The sequence below is a fragment of the Aethalodelphis obliquidens genome, unplaced genomic scaffold, assembly GCF_003676395.1.
Source record: "Aethalodelphis obliquidens isolate GAN/ISIS:26980383/991018 unplaced genomic scaffold, ASM367639v1 scaffold14, whole genome shotgun sequence".
Classification (NCBI taxonomy): Eukaryota; Metazoa; Chordata; class Mammalia; order Artiodactyla; family Delphinidae; genus Aethalodelphis; species Aethalodelphis obliquidens.
The window spans coordinates 7,398,834-7,416,632 of record NW_020837958.1 but is presented as its reverse complement, the minus strand read 5'-3'; the positions used below and the strand labels follow the sequence as shown (position 1 = coordinate 7,416,632).

General features: G+C 38.1%; 1 long non-coding RNA gene across 1 annotated transcript in view; it reads right to left on the bottom strand.

Annotated features, from left to right (window-relative positions):
- LOC113624807 (uncharacterized) overlaps window positions 1-17,799 on the bottom strand; it is a 224,520-nt gene that overhangs the window by 17,080 nt on the left and 189,641 nt on the right. The window contains exon 4 of the long non-coding RNA XR_003434463.1: window positions 14,071-14,200. This is a non-coding gene — a long non-coding RNA (uncharacterized LOC113624807). The remainder of the gene's footprint in view (window positions 1-14,070; window positions 14,201-17,799) is intronic.

The following is a 17,799-nucleotide window of genomic DNA, read 5'->3' as shown; positions in this document are numbered from 1 at the left end:
TCATCAAGACAACTGCCTGCAGGGTATACAAAAATAAAAAGTTGGTTTTCCTTCTAAGAAGGTCCCCTAGCAAATAGGGAGGGTCTTCCTTTAAAGAGATCTCTGCAGTCATCTGAGGATTCCATGACCTCCTAGTACTGTTTCCTTAAATACTTGAAGGTTTTTTGACCCCTGAAGTGCAGTCGCCGTGTTCTCAGGAAGAAGGCAAGCTAATGTCTGACTTCCACAAAAATTGCATTCTCAAGGGTATACATGGTGCCTCTGGAAAGTGTTTTACACCATTGATTCCCTCTCCCCCGTTGCTATCTATATGAGTTGGAGGGCACAGGTTGACAGTGCCTCCAATGTACACTTCAAGCTGATTGGTGGTCACAGGGTACCTAGTTCAGCTTGAATAATTGAGTCTCATTTTTCTTTTTGAGGGAATTATTTGAAGCAGTTTAACCTGTTCCGTTTGTTCACACCAGCACCTGGTGGCATTCACCTGTGCTCCACATAAAGACTAGATGTCAATTACAGGAATGGGTATGGGTAGATAATTGGAAGTTTTGATAGATATTTTGTATGGGGGAGGTATACATCTTGTGTGAGGGGATTATTTGCACCCAAATATCCAGCTAAAGACATTGTGCCTATAATGTATGTCCTTACAGATTCAAAGTTCATATTGGGTCATTTTAGAATAGAGACTACAATCAAATTTGCTAACTCAGGAACTATTTCATAAAACTACCTAATAGCCTTTAAGATGATTTTACTGGGGATGCTGCCACTGATAATGAGGAAAATGATAACAGTGATGACAATAACAATAACTAAAATTTATTTAATGTTTTTATATGCCTGGCACATTGTCAGATATTTTTTGTAAAGTTTCAATAACCCTTATTACATGCACTTTGCCCTACTCTTTCGTTTGTCTCCAGAGGGCGGGTTAAGATTAACAAGAGAATATACTGAGGCTAGAACTTTAACATGATGAAGAATTTTCTACCTTGTTATTTGCCCTTCTCCTGGCCTTCCTGATAGCCCAGGTTTCCCATGTTGCCCAAATCTCTATTATAAATGAGGTTCAAGCTTATCTCTCAATTAGGAATTGGATTAGCCTGGGAAGTCTCAGGAGAAAGGGCTAATAATAAAATGTGTGGTTTAAGTTTTAGGTCAGAGACATAATATCCATGTTTTGGATTGTGCATGATTTAGCTACATTCAGCAGGGTGAGGGATTCCTAATAGATTTCAGAATTCTAGCCTAGATTTTTCTGACTGCTGAACAGTCCCTTTACCTTGGTTTTCTATCTCAAAACTATAGAGTTTAAATGATTTAGAATGAGCACACTGATAATTACTGGTAGCATCTAGAACTATATCTATCCCCTATCTCGAGTCCATGGATTATCACATTCTGCCGTTCGGGCTTAAATAAACATCTCACATTATCGGACAGAAATTCAGTTTGTTAGATGTATAGTTCAGACTTCATCCCCCTTCCTTTCTTTCCCAGATTGTTATAGGCTAAGGTCAAAGCTTTTAAATGTTCCCAATGGAGTATAAAATATGCATTACATTTTTAAGACATTCCAAACATTTTCCTCTATGGTTGTGACCATTAATGTATGCATTAATTTGCTCTTCGGTCTTAGCTTTTGCCATGAAAGTCTTAGGTCAGGTAAACACTGATGTGTTCAATTTTTCTTCCATTCACTTAGCAAACAATCACTCCCGAAAGCCCCAGGAAATGAATACCAGGAGAATCCACAACAGACAAGGATGATGTCAATAAACAGGCAGAATTGTTCATTTTCAGATGGGATTTGCTTTGCTCAACTTCCTTTTATTGTTGCAGAGCAACCTAGTGTGATGGTAATGGCAGAAGCGTATAGACCTTTCATTGGATTGGGCCATTGTGGATCTTAGAGCTGCCAAAGCAGATTGAAAACGTTGGGTTCTTTGTCTTCACCAAAATAAAAATGTAGTTCAAAAGAAAAATGGAGTTGCTTGAAGTTGGCTATTAGCCCATCTAGATTCCCTTTCAACAGCAGGGCTCAGCTTGTTGCTTGTAACACCATCTCATGGTCTCTTCTCAAAGGTGGTCTTTCCTGGCCATTTAAAAAAGTGGCAAAGCTTATAAATGCAAGAAAAGTAACTCAGCCCAAACGCTTCTGATTAACCCTTGCTGTCTCAATTTTCTCATCTACAAATGCAAGAAACAGGTATCCGTTGGAACCATCACATCGTATTGTTGTGAGAATTAAATGAGATAATGTTTGTGAGGGTGCTCTGCAAATTGGAAATTCTTTATGGAAGTACGATTATTATATTGTTCACTGTCATTCAATCAAACTCTCCAAATATCTTCAAAGTTTGAAGGAAAGTTTGAAACATTTCCCCTATTTTTAAATCCCCTTAGATTTTTTTCTCCTTTTAATTTCACTTGGGGTGTGAAACTGCTCAACTACTGTCCTGGTAGCTATTGAAGTTGAAATTTCAACATAGACATTAGCAAAACTTCATGGACAACATTATGTGAAATTCTATATCCTTGGAATTTTCATTCCATTCCGCATTGAGAAAGACCTGAAAACATGAAATTATTCTCTGAAAATGGAAAAATTAGTGAGGATTCCTCACTCTCTCTCTGTATGCTGCAAACTTTTTAAAATAGTGAATTGAAAAATACAGATGATTGCTCTGTCCAGCTAAGCCACGTTTTGGCAGGTGTTAAATCTTGACATTGTGCTGACTGGAACTAAACCATAGACCATAATCTATATAAGAGTATGTGTGTGTGTGCCTGTGCATGTGTGTATATGCATGTGTGTTTGTGAGAGAGAAAGAGAAGAAGTAAACATCTTGGGTAATTTGATACAGCACATAAAACTGATACATATTTACTGAACCTGAAATGGAATGGGTACAGAGAATGCACAAGTAAATAAGAAATCATCCTGGCCCAGAAACAGCTTTTCAACTAGAGGGCAAATAGAGAATGCCAGTGACATTTTCAGTTATCTTATTTTATTTTATTTTTAAAAAGTTTATTGGGGTATAGTTGATTTACAATGTTGTGTTAGTTTCAGGTGTACAGCAAAGTGAATCTGTTATACATATACATATATCCACTCTTTTGTAGATTCTTTTCCCATATAGGCCATTGCAGAATATTGAGTAGAGTTCCCTGTGCTATACAGTAGGCCCTTATTAGTTATCTATCTTTTAAATAGTAGTGTGTATGTATCAATTCCAATCTTCCAATTTATCCCTCCCCCCCCATTACCCCCTGATAACCAGAAGTTTATTTTCTACATCTGTAACTCTATTTCTGTTTTGTAGATAAGTTCATTTTTTAGAATCCACATATAAGTGATATCATATCACTTCCTTCTCTGACTTACTTCACTCAGTATGACATTCTCTAGGTCTATCCATGTTGTTGAAAATAGCTTTATTTTGTTCTTTTTTTTTTTTGGTACTGGCACAAAAACAGAAATATAGATCAATGGAACAGGACAAAAAGTCCAGAGATAAATCCACGCACCTATGGTCACCTAATCTATGACAAAGGAGGCAAGAACATACAATGAGAAAAGACAGTCTCTTCAATAAGTGGTGCTGGGAAAACTGGACAGCTACATGTAAAAGAATGAAATTAGAACACTCCCTAAACCATACACAAAAATAAACTGAAAATGGATAAAAGATCTACATTTAAGACCAGATATTACAAAACCCTTAGAGGAAAACATAGGCAGACCAATTTTTCAGTTATTTTAAATAAGATAGTTGGATCATGTGATATTTAAAGCTGCCTCAAATACCAAAATGGTGTGATTGTACTTAATTTTTACATTTACATTTTCTTATTAGAAGAAATTTAATACCTTGGCTTTAGCAGGCTTCAACATCAAGGGAGGGAAGGTTTGCATGAAGAAAATGGAGCATCTTTTGCTTCCCTGGAAGGATCAGACTAACCAAAACAAAACTTCAGCTCTTCAGGGCTGGAATCTATCTTTTTATAATCATTAGAAGCAAGGAATATAAAAAGTTTTAGTGGAAAAAAACTGGTGGATATCATTTTTATTCTTTCTTCTTTTGGTCATTTGTTCACTGTTCATTCCCAGGCCCAAAATTAGATCTAAATCCAGGTGGACATCCCAAGACACTGTGGTAGACAGGTGATTCGGTTCAATGGCTGTCCATCAGAAAACATCAGCACTTTAGAAAAAATATAGCTTTCCCTGCCCTATCCCAGATCTACTCAAATAGAATCTCAAAAGGCAAGACCCAATCATCTGTAATTTTTGAAGCTCCCAAGTTCTTTCTAATCTATCCAACTTGGACAAAATTTGGAGCATCCCTGAGTTAGAGTATGTTGCTTATGACGTCACTTGTTCTCCTGTTTTCAGACTAATTAGTTTCATTTTATTCCACATCCAAAATTGTTCATTTTTTCCCCCTGCCTCCAATGATATTTATTTATTTATAACATCTTTATTGGAGTATAATTGCTTTACAATGGTGTGTTAGTTTCTGCTGTATAACAAAGTGAATAAGCTATACGTATACATATATCCCCATATCCCCTCCCTCTTGCGTCTCCCTCCCACCCTCCCTATCCCACCCCTCTAGGTGGTCACAAAGCGCCGAGCTGATCTCCCTGTGCTATGTGGCTGCTGCCCACTAGCTATCGGTTTTACATTTGGTAGTGTAATTGAGTTATTTGTAGTGAGGTGGATGGACCTAGAGTCTGCATACAGCGTGAAGTAAGTCAGAAAGAGAAAAACAAATACTGTATGCTAACATATATATATGGAATCTAAGAAAAAAAAAAAAAGGTTATGAACATCTTTTAATTTTCCTTCTTTTTCAGCCCTGAAATTACTCACCTAACTCTGAACTGTAATTGTTTAATAACTGACAAATTTAACCTGTTTCCCCCTTCTCCAAAGACTACTTATTTTCCAATATATAACCCATTTTAAAGTAGGTTGACTGTAGTCAAATTAAGGATACAGATGTCTGAGTTCTGCCACTCATTTCTTGGTATCCTGTAGTTACAGTTGGAAAACTAGCAAGCCAGACTATTTTAATATCTTCTTAACTGCTCCCATCTGATCAGTCTTTCCTTTGGATCAAACATTCTTGATGGTTTCTGAGAATTCAGTCATATATTATATCATAAAATTCCACATTTCCAAGCATATTTAACATTAAACCTCAAATCTCTCCAAATCTGATGCTCCAGTCATAAGATGACTCATTCTTCCTGGAACATATTCTGTATGCCCTGAGTACCAAATCACACTCTAGGGCAAAGGTTATGTCTCCCTCGTGCATTTTCATATTTTTATATAGCATGTAAAGCGCTGCATCTAGCCAGATCTTACTAAATGAATGCTGCATTATTGCTTATCATCATCAAGTCTATACTCTTAATCTATACATTCCATTATTAAACACATGCTGATTGAATATCTACTGTATGCTAGAACTATTTCTAGGTACCAGAGACAAAGAAATTGTCCCCTAGAAATGTAAATTATTTGTTACAAGTTGGATCAAGCAAGAAAATATGGAGTGTGCACTGCTGTCTCAGTTAGTGCAATTCTATCGCCTCTATTGGAAAAACAGTCTGAAGTCCTCCCTAATGATGTCCCTAGTGATGTGTAAATTTTACTTTCTTTATTTAAAAGGGCAGGTTTTTTAAATTTTTAATGGCTGAAATAGTAGCTACAATTTTTGTGCACCTCTTATGTATTAAAAACATTATATTAGATACACTCTGTAGAGGTAAAACTTACCCTCATGAAGGTGAAATAGAAAGACCCAATAACTTAAAATTCTGAATCTAAGATCTGAACCCTGCCCTGACTGCTCCATGTCTGATTCCCTCACACAGGCTGCTTTTCAACAGACGTGTTCAAAAGTGGCCCCACATGAGTTCTGATTCCAGAACGCTCTGCTAGCGTTCCATCTACCTTCCTGTTCCCCTTAGCCTGGCACCACAAGAGACCTTGAAGAAGATTAGCAGTTTGCAGGGATTCCTCTTTCATAGTGAGAAACTTGCTGTGAAATCTATCACAGCAGCTGAAAGATACAAGTAAATGTTTTCCAAATAAAAATCCCTCAGTGAGTCAAAGAAAGAAAAGGTGTAATTTTCCTTTGGTAAATGCAACATGCGCATGTTATTTGAAAGAGCTGGTTCAAGTGGAAATGAATGACTGCCCCAGGGTCACAATCTGACAGTAAGTGCTTGCTGCGTACATGTGTGGAAGAGGGAATGGGGACAGATATTGTAAATGAGCAGAACAATTTCTTTGCCTCATCAGTTCATGAATATTTGAACGGAGAGGGTGTGATTTGGAGAGTTCCTTCATGGCTTTGCTTTTTTATTTTCTCTGCAGTATCCCTCTCATTCAGCGAGGATCTATCATATACCTACTACAGTCCAGACATATTTCTAGGCACTGTGACCATAGAGTTCAATATGACACATTCCTCTGCTTCAAGGAACACTCTTCTCTGTGTTATTCCCCAAATTATCATACAACCTTATCAGACAAAGGAGGGCAGGTGTCCTTGCTTATACAAAGTGAGGGTGAAGAAATAAAGACAGCTCAGCACGTCCCCACCGCCACTCTCTAGGACTATACTCTGTGCTACATGCATAGACAATTGTGAACTTTTGGAGAGAAACGCTGAGCTGGATCTTCATATACTTTTCTAACTTACTTGCTATGTTATCTGATTCAATGAACATTTTTTTTGGCATCTATATGAGATGTAAAATTCTCCATTCTGGTGCTTTTTCAACCAAAGTCTTTTATTCTCCTGCATCACAGGCTGTCTTTTGCTAAATGAGAACACTTATGTACCTCAGCTAAAAAATATTTGCTGAAAAATACATTCAAAAGCTTTACATCGTTAATGATGCTGGTTAGCAAGGACTCTTTACAGATACCAAGTGTGGTTGTTACTGCTCTCCTTAACCTACATTCTACAGTCTTTATTAGAGACAGTGAATTACATGGGGAACAGAAATCTAATCTGTTTATTCAAAGCTGCCAAGAAGTCAATCAAGGTCACGCGTTTCAAGTTCTGTGAGTTGGAGCTGGTGACAAACTGGTTCTATTTAGCTGGAGAAGGCGGGGGTGTCTATTTAAAGGAACTAAGGGAACAGGGGCCAACAACTCATCAACGTCCAAAAAAGAGAGAAGAAGATTAACGCAGGAGTTGAAGAAAGATTGATGTAGGAAAATCCCACTTGTTGAAGCCTGTGTAAAGAGCCAACATCATTTACTGATAGACAGGAGTCTGGAAATTCAGAGCAAAATGAGCTAGAGAAAATAGCATGAAGGGGCAATCATTTCCAGTGAAATGTGTACATGAGAGAGAGGGGACACCTTCTCAGTTCAAAACTCTGGGTGATGGTAAATTCTCAGTGAGGTGGATATGTGATACACAATAGTCTTTAATACATGGAGACTTCTTCATTTTCATCAGAGGGCTGAGAAACTTGTAATTTCTAAGAACACAGTGTGATACCAACAGGCAAACTAGAACCTTGGAAGGAAAAATCCAAATCTACTTTCCTTCACTTGTCTATTTACTAAATATGATGCTGGCTAAAGAGTACGCTTTTTTTCTTTCTTTTATTTTAAAGAAAAGTTATAAATTTGGAGGTGTTTTGGAGGAAATATGCTCTTTGTAGCATATTCTACTGTGTAAAAATCAGTTGATGACTAGGAAGAATGGCAATGATGATAAGGTCCCAGACCCCATGTGCAAGAGTAACAGATTACAGAGCTCCAAATCAGTCTGAAGTCTCAGAGCTGAAGATTACTGTGAGAATAGTTATTCCATTGTATTCCTTGATTTCTGGGATGATACCCATTTATAGCCCAGTTCCAGAAAAGGGAGACTTATGGTAAGAATACAGAAGAGACTCTATAATAATCAAAGTGAAAGAACTGCAGCTCACCTTTGCCTCCTAAGGATGGGAACAGGAGCTATAGCAATTGCAAAGATTCTCTGTATGTGCATTATTACTCTCTTTTTTCCAACTTCCTTGACTAACTCACTGTTTTTTCTCCCTCAAAACCTAAACCTGAGACAACTCCTCCTCCTCAAAAGAGTAGTGGGTAGAGGTAACTTGCAATCCATTCAGTTCCAAACAGTTACTAAAATGTCAATCATTGCACAACTATTGCAGTAAATCATTGAGTTGAATTTAAATGTTTCTGAAACTGGACATTATGAGTAGAGAATTCCAACAAGGTAGGCAACTGAAGGCAACTGAACAGTAGTAGTGTCAGTAGGCAACTGAAGGCAACTGAACAGTAGTAGTGTCAGTAAGAGATATAGCATTGTACACACTCAGATTTGAATTGATACGTGGTATTTGACAATCTGGAAATGGTGGGTAACAGGTAGGTAAATATGAACTTCAAGTTCTTTGAAACTGTTCTCCAAAATTCAGAAACAAATCAGTGGCTAGGAAGTCCTAAGAGGAAGACAGTGTTGGTCAGTAGCTTGATTGAAACTGGTGCAAAAGGAGGAAATGTAAAATCGTGATGAAGGTGTCCCCACGATCAGAGATATACAGTGAGATGCGTGCTGTAGATGGGTAAGGTACAAAGTAACACTATCCTGGGAATTTCATAATCCCTTGGGCTACCTGAGTCTGTTCGTGGCTCAAGTACAACCACAATAGATAGTGATCTTATACAGAGTTTCATTCTTTATATTGGGACACAAGAAATCCCTGATCACTCTGGCCAATATCTCAAATGGGTTGTGGAGGCCACAACAGTTTAACTGCAGATCTGGAATCTTATTGGTTTATTCAGCTAGGCCATACAGTCATGTGGACAAGTCATGTGGTACCCAAAACCAGCAGCCTGACCATCACTTTTGGGCTTGTTAGAAATGAAAATTATGAACCCTGCCCCAATTTAGTGAATCAGAATGCCTGGCTAGGGGAGGGGAGAGATATCAGAATTTTTAAATAATCTAAAGTTTGAAATGCATTGGTATGAAGACAGTTTTCCCAGCATGCCTCTCTTCATTCAACAAGTATTTACTTTGTGCTACACACTTTTCTAAATATTGGACCTTCAGTGATGAACAAGGCAGAGCAAATTTTAGCAGTGAAGAAAAATATTAAACAATAATTTCTTCAGTTAATGATTTCAGTACAGTTGTGGTCAATGTGTTAAAAATAGATACAGGAAAATTCTGAGGTATTTTGAAAACATATGATGGAGAAACTAATGATGTCTTTGGTATATATTGGCACTGTGATGATACATATTGAAAAAAACAGAATGTCACATCAAAGCCATAAAAAATATTTTATCTGATGCTGGTGTAACCCAGGGGATCGCCTTTCATAGATGACAGACCCAAGAAGAGGAGGCCTGTGTGGAATATGGTACCACTGGCTTCCAGATATTTCTTACATTTAGGCTCCCCTCTCCTTTTAAATAGAATTAAGTGACTCAATAAAACCAATATCAGAATCAATTCTATCTCAGTCTTCAAGGGATGATTTAACTCCTGAATGTTCAGTGCGATGGTTCTTAAATTGATTTGGCACTTGCTAATCACAGCAGAAATATCAGGATGCTGAGGCTTGAAGGTTAGGGCATATACAAAGGCACAATGGGAATAAAAGATTGAGTCCATCATTGAACAAGATACAGTTCCTGCTTCTGTGGTCCCCACTGAATACTTCACAATTCTATCCTGTTAACGTAAAGGAACTATTTAGATGAGATAGATAAGGGACAATGAACTGAAATAAATTGAAATGTACTTGCCAAGTACATTTTTATAGCTTTCATTCTTTTTTAGTCTATGAACCTTTCAGTTTTTCAATTGAAATTGAGAGAAGAATAATCTATCTTTGCATTCTGATATTAACCCTCTTATTTTGGGGCAGGAAGAGGGGATGTGATTTCCTCAGTGCTGAAACCTCCTATTCCTCTAGTTACCAAGAAGTTTTTTCTCTTCCATCATTCTCTTCTGTTTAAGTCAATACTTCATTCTCTGTCGGTTGTTGTGTTCTATTTGATTCAACACTTCATAGTACCAGTAACATGTCAACTGTGTCATACAGTGCCCGACCCATATTTGATTCTTGATAAAGTTTTATTTGACAGATAAATGAATGAATAAGTGTGGGTTGCTTTAACCACTATCTACAAGCCTTCTAGAAAAAGCTGGAGCACTGCAGAAGAACAGTTTATAAGGCTGTACTCAAACCTGGATTATGAGATGGGATGGTGATGAATCCTAAGGGACTTGATACCTTTCATTAGCATTATATTGTCCCTATGCCATCTCGTTTCTCCTAATAGCAGTTAAACAATTGTAATTTCTTTTTAATATGATGAATCTGTTTCCTCCACCAAAATATCGACTCCATGACAATAGAGATGATTTGTTTTATAATATTTTTCACAAATGCAGCAACTCCTACAATAATACTCTGAACTTAAAAAATGCTCAAGTAAGTATTAGTTGAATGATGTCTCATTTTGAAGGTGACCCTGAGGCAAGGATTTAAGCACAAGTATTTTTTGGGGGGAGCTGAAGGAAACATCTGTGGAGGAGTAAGGAATTGGAAAAGGGAATAAAACACAGTTAATAGAGGGTATCCAGTTAATAGAGGATATCAGGAGTCTCACCTAGCCCCCACTGGGAATCAACTCACTTTATTTCATTGAGGCTAGATAGGGGTGGAGGCTCAGCTCCCGACTGCACCCCTCTGACACAGGTGAGGAGCTGTGTATGGCTAGAAGTCGAGTGTTAAGTAGCTCTGCCTCCCACTGTCTTGGTCACTCTCATTGGTGCCAGGTGGGTTTGTGGAGTTCTGGCTCCCCACCAGCTCCCAGTGACACCAGGGGTGGAGCAAAGTAGGATGCTGATTTCCTCTGACTTTCACCACTTAGTGGAGTCTAATTGCTACCAGATGGAGGTGGAGACTCAGCTAGCCACTGGAAGGCCCCTATGGGGCGTTCCCAGGACAGATTCCCCCATGTTCTCAGCCTGCCTCTTGCCTATAGAAAAACTTTAGCCAAAGAATAAATTTAATCAGAGCAGTGAGAAAATGCAGAAGCAAAGGAAAGCAGTCAAACAAGACAAAATTATAGTTTAGCCATTAAACAAAGTCAAGGACCTTTAGTTCCTTCTCAAGGGCTATAGATAATATTCTGAGCCATATCCTTTGAGCTGGTTTGCAGATACTGAAGCCCTCACCAGGTGAAGAAAGTTAACTACATGATGACTAGACTGGAGCCATGATATAAGCTGCTCCAGCTTGAACAATTCCAAGAGCTGGCCTCAAGGAAATGGAACAAACTAACCCTGGAACTGAAGATTTTTTTAAAATTAGTTAATTAATTAATTTTTGGATGCGTTGGGCCTTGGTTGCTGCATGCAGGCTTTCTCTAGTTGCAGCGAGCAGGGGCTACCCTTCATTGAAGTGTGTGGGCTTCTCACTGCAGTGGCTTCTCTTGTTGTGGAGCCTAGGCTCAAGGTGTGCGGGCTTCACAGTTGTGGCGCTCGGGCTCAGTAGTTGTGGCTTGTGGGCTCTAGAGCACAGGCTCAGTAGTTGTGGCACACTGGCTTAGTTGCTCCGCGGCATGTGGGATCTTCCCAGACCAGGGCTCAAACCTGTGTCCCCTGAATTGGCAGGCGACTTCTTAACCACTGCGCCACCAGGGAAGCCCCTGGAACTGAAGATTAACTACTTCATACAATCAAGATGACACTGATCAGACTGCTATATGACCAATTTCAAGTTGATTTTTGGAGCTGACTGTGCTGTTTTGCATGTAGCCCCCTCCCTTCAGCTATACACCCCTGAAAATCCCCTTTAAAAGCTCTTGCCCTTGATCGGCAGTGGGGAGTTGGTTCTTTAGGACATGAGTCCACCTTCTCCCCAGGTTGCTGGCCTCTGCCATAAAGCAACTTTCCTTTCCTAGAAACACTTGTCTATTGAATATCGGCTTTCAAGTGATGAGCAGCCTAACGTGATTTCAGTAACAAATCCTGCTGACACTATCCACAGCCTACTTCTGCTGAATGGGGGATGGAAGAGCAACTCCCAGCTCAGACCCACATACACTACCTTGGCTGGCTGGAGAAACTGGGTGCCTCCTGCTTGCATTGAGCTGGGATGAAAGATTAGCAAGTTGCTAGGCACTCTCCTCACAGGGTGGGGTAATCCTAGCACCGTGTCTGCTTCTGTGGGTTGGTGGGGTGGGTAGAACTCAGACAACTCAATCAACCCTCCTGAAACCATGGGGAAGGAGGTAATAGCTTTTCTGTGAGTGTTTGGCTTAAGTAGGATCGGTAGTGCAAAAAAGGTTTTTTTGCTGTCTTAGACCATGACTTCCCCAGTCATTTGACTAGGGATAACAGAGTTTCTCATATCTTCTTTTAATCTGTTGAATGTTCAGGATTGAGAGCTTCTGTAATGCCCTTTCTGGAATATATGGGAGCCAATGAGCAAACAGGGAACTCGTTTTCATTTCCCTAATTCTCTAGGCAACCCACCTGATTTTCACCTTTTTACATTCCTGTGCTTGCTTGTTGTGATGTATCCAGACTTTTTTTAGCTTTAAAGAGGAGAATCCAGAAGGAATGGGCTACTTCATTTTGGCCAGAACCAGAAATCCTCTCAAATTACCATTAAAGCCCTAATGCTTCTGGAAATCTTCAAGTGTATGTTCTGATGAGTTTAACACGCATTCTATTTATGTTATTCATTTTCCTCCATAGTTAGGTGAGTGAGAAAAAAAGCTTCTATTTCACTTTCAGTGGTGCCACTAGTGCATGTTATTATACATGTTTCACTTACAATCTTCCTACCAGGAAATTTTTTATGAGGGAAGATAAACAAAAGATATTACAGCATGTTTCACATGGTAAGTTTTTTAAACTGTCCTTAATATTTTTTCTCAGTCGCTAGATTCAGGGTACCCATATGTGCCATGCACTATATTTTTCTGGCTCGTTTATTGAGAAATTAATCTCACACTCAAAATCCAAAATCATTTTCTATTCCCAGCTGCAGTGACATAAAAAGTTTGCCTTAAATATGACTTCATAGATGTATTTATATTTAATCAAGCCTCTTTACTGACACTCCTGGCTACAGCTGCTGATTCTGCTGCTGACAAGGGCAGGAAGGACTTTGAGTAAAATGTCATGGGATCTAGTTAGTTCAAGGCAGAAGCTTTTCCTCTGAACATCACACAGGGGTCATACAATGTAATCTATTGATACTACCATAGTTTCCAATAATATGGTTTGCAAAACAGAGATCCAAGAATGAGGAAGTATTAGAAACAACAAAAACAACCAACAAGATTGAAGAAAATGTATCCAGATTATTCTACTCCTGAACTTCTAAAAATAGTCTTGTGAGTAAATCATTTAGTTCAGTGAGCACTCAGTTTGCCTGGGTTCAAATCCTCACTTTCCGACTTATTGCATATGTGAATTTTGGAAAATTATTAACAAATTAACATCTGTGACTCATCTTCCTTATCTGTAAAATGGTCATAATAATAGTACCAACTTCAGTGATGGATATAAAATTAAAAGAAATAATAAATGTGAAACACAAAGAACAGTGCTTGGCATGACATAAGTGCTCAACAAATGATAGTTATTATTCAATAATCATTGGGGCAATCGGTTGCTAAAGTTTTGTCAACTTAAAAAAGAAAGGTTTAAATCTATCAACATTTATAGATTTATCTGGGACATCAAAGATACATAAACATAGCATCTGACATCAAAGAAATTATCGTCTGCTAGAAATAAAGGAGAGAGAAATTATGCTGTTGATTAATAGTGTGGAGTGAACACTATATGCCAGTTAATAACAGTCATTATTGTCCCCAGTTTGCAATGAGGGTCAGAAAAGTGGAGGAATGTGGTCAAGGTGACAGAGTTAAATTTATAGATTCAAGTGCAGGCCTATTTGAAGTCAGAGATTATAGGAAACTCTTATAGCATTAAAGTAATCGATAATCAAAGAAAAATTAAGTGTTACCTTATGGGCTGAAGGTGATCCTGAACACCGTGAGCTAACGTCAGTTATACCTTGTTTATGGCCAGTGACGTGCCTGGAAGATATTCTACGTCCCAGGAAAGGAGGAACCTTATCATCACAGTCTCCTCATCTGTAAAATGAGGTGAAGAGAGAATATATCTCTAACAATCCACAATCTGATGAATGTTTATGCCCTGAAACTTCATTTCTATATTATTAACCACAGTATTGGGCGCTATTTGATACATTGGAATAAAATGTAGTGGATGGGCTTTGCAGCTGACTGTGAAGGTTGATGTCACAGAGAAATTATTTTCAAAACTTTTATAACATAAAGTAAGAAAGAGCAAGACAGTTATAGATATTAGGGGTTAATTAGGGGAACCAAAAGGGGAGGACAGATATGAAATTCTTGGAGGTGCCACAAGATTCCATGCTCATTTACTGACCGACTAAAACACCGTGACTATACCCAACACTTAATGCACGTTATCTTATTTAATCCTTACCAAAGCCCCATGGAGTCAGAATATTTGATCCCCAATTTTATTGAATGATGGATTCTCAGAGAGCTTAAGTAATCACAGCTACAGGGTCACACAGTTACTTTGCAGGGATGCTGGAATTAAAATTCAAGTCGACGTGCAGCAATGTCCATGGTCTTTCTGCTGTTTTATAAAAACTCTCAAAGTTCTCTATGTACACAAGGCACTGTGACTCTCATCTATTTATGTAAATGACAGCATGGGTCATTAATGATGCAATCGGTATTTTAATGTGTATTGACATTAACCTTTCTGAACACTGAAATGAAAGTGCTATTTTCACTCACCGATGGAGCTGGTCCTATTAAACATTGTAACCTCTCATTGTAATTTTCTTAGGAAGTGTTTTCAGGGGATAGAAAGGCAAAGAGACTGACATTTGTGAGTACTTACTCTGAGCCAAGCACTTAACATTTATTAGCTTATTTAAACATTACAATAACTTTGGAGGATAATATTATTTTCCCTTTCTAGTAAATAAAGAAATTGAGGCTCAGAGAGATTAAGTAAAAAGCCACAGGTTCCTGGGATTCAGAAGTCCCTGTTTTGTGGTACTCCACACTGCTTTCCATGGCCAATTTCCAAATCAGGCTCTAGTTTTTCTGTTTCTTTGAACTTTCAGCTGGAATGTTTTCTTTTTTATTTTAGGGCATCTCCAAAAGTTCATAAATATACATTGACATCAGCGATTAAATTATATGTTGTTCAGACAATGATCAAGTCATTTTCAAGACTCACATCGTGGAAGTCTAACTTACGCTTTTAAAGAGCATAAAAATACATAATTTCAGTAATTCCTGTAGGCCTTCAGTATGCATTTGATTATTGAGTGACTCAGTAATTTTTATTAATGAGTAACAACCAACATTTGCTGAGTACTTATGTCTGACCACCATGTTGAATCAGTCTGACAGCAAATAGTGACAGTTCCTTAATTTTTTCCCTTAAATAAGTTTTTCCCCCTAAGGATATCTACCTTCAGCCATTTAAAATTTCCTTGAGTTGAAGAATACATATCCCTTGACACACATAGCTAAATCTTTGTAATTTTTGAGAAAGAATGTGATTTGCTATATGCCATAAGCTAAATGGAGAGTTTGGGGCACACATTTGTCTGGAGACAAACTCTTGCTCTAAACAACAGTTCAAAATGTTGCAGTGAACACCTATGGAAAGTGATATATTATGCAAAAGCAGTTTCTTTGTAGTTGTCTGTAGAAATAGCTCAGCTACTTAGACATAAATGAGTGGTGAAGCCAAGGTGAGGAGTTCCCCAAATTCCCATGCTGAGTTGTTCTGTCCTTTGTGCTCCCATAGTACTTTTTTCTTACTTCTGAAATAGCACTCACCAGCTTGTATTTATTTGTTTACATACAAGCCTTCTGCCACAATTGACCATTAACTTTTCAAGGTCAAGGGCCAAGTCTTATTCCTCATTATATCTCTAGCACCCAGCACAGTGCCATAGACATAATGAGTTCAATAGATATTTCTTGAGTGAGCGATTGAATGAAAGAATAGAGGTCTCCATTTTCTTCTAACATGTTAGGATTTGTGGGAACCTATGTCATGTGCTACCTGGCTTCCCCTTTGACTTTTCACCCTAGCCCCCAGGAATACTGTCAGCAGCTAACCACTGTCTTAGAGTCTATTTCCCAAGGAACTCAATCCGCAACAAGTTTAAAAAAACACATTTAGACAAAAGTTGTGAGAATCTGCTTTAGTGTCTTACCCGTGCCCTTAGTCCTCCAATGGGAATCTATGCTGATTTACAGATCACGTGTAAGGAACTATATTATGTACTTTCACCTACATGATCTTATATCTAATTTTTTAAATAAATCCTCATCCTTTTTTCAGGGATTTTAGGTTGGGTTCCCTAGAAGTAGAACTTGAAATGAGAACTTCTTATTCAAGTGATTTATTAAAAAAGGAAACTGAGGAGAAGGGTAGTGAAGAAACCAGGATGGAGATACGGAAAATACTAATCCAGGTTATGTTTTCAGCTGAAGACTAGCTTCAGTCTGACCTCAGTGTCTGGACAATTAATGCACCATAATTAGTCCTTAGTTGAGTCAAGAGGGCAGCCTTTTGTACCACTCTGTAACCAGACATTAGAGATGGGCTATCTTTCCAAGGTATAACAAAAGAGTTACCAACTGGTAGGCAGAGACGGAAATGCCTGTGTGCCATTAACAGTGAACTCACAGTAGCTGGGGGATGAGTGTACTGGCCCAGAAAAGTGGACCAGTGAGAAGTGAAGAGTATCCATTACATCAGATATTTTTAATAGCCCACAATCTATTTTATTCAATTAGCATTTATTGAGTGAGCATCTACCAAGTCTGGGTTTATGAAGAATAGAGAAGGAGAACGGTTGTAATTTTAGATTCCAAGATTATCCTTAGGCAAGGAAAGCTTCATTGAGAAGACGATGTTGGAGCAAGGATCTCGAGGAGATGAGTGGAAAGTCATGCAAATATTCTGAGAAAGAACCTTCTAGCAGAAAGTATTGCAGGTGCAAAGTCCTCGAGGTGGGAGGGCTGGTCATTTGCAGAAATAACAAGGATGCCAGTGTGACTGGAGTAGAAAGGTCAATAGGATGAGGATTTATAAAAATAAAATTAGATACCCCCTTTTCAATCTATTTTTTGAAGAAAAATATCAAAGGCAGTGAAATGGAGAAGGTTACTTCTATAGAACATTTCAATGAGTAACTATTAAAAGTGACATATTAAGCAAGTCCTTGGACTCTTTGCATGTGTGAAGGATAAAATAAAATCTCTCAGTCTTTCAATTTAGCTCTTGCCTTTATCAGATAACTTGGGGATAAGGAAAATGTAACTACTAGCTTCAGATGAGCCATAAGATCGTGGACATTTTCGTTAGATTCTTTGAGCCACATAAATATAAAATTTAGAATTAAAAAAAATCTCTAGCTTTCAGGGCTAAAGTAAGAATTATATAAGATCATGTAGGTGAAAGCAAGAGGGAAGAGATACGGGAACATATGTATATGTATAACTGATTCACTTTGTTATAAAGCAGAAACTAACACACCATTGTGGAGCAGTTATACCCCAATAAAGATGTTAAAAAAAAAATTATACCCACTGCACCTCACAAGAAGTCTTTGAATAAATCACTTAGCTGAAGCAAAAAAAAAAAAAAAAAAAAAAAAAAG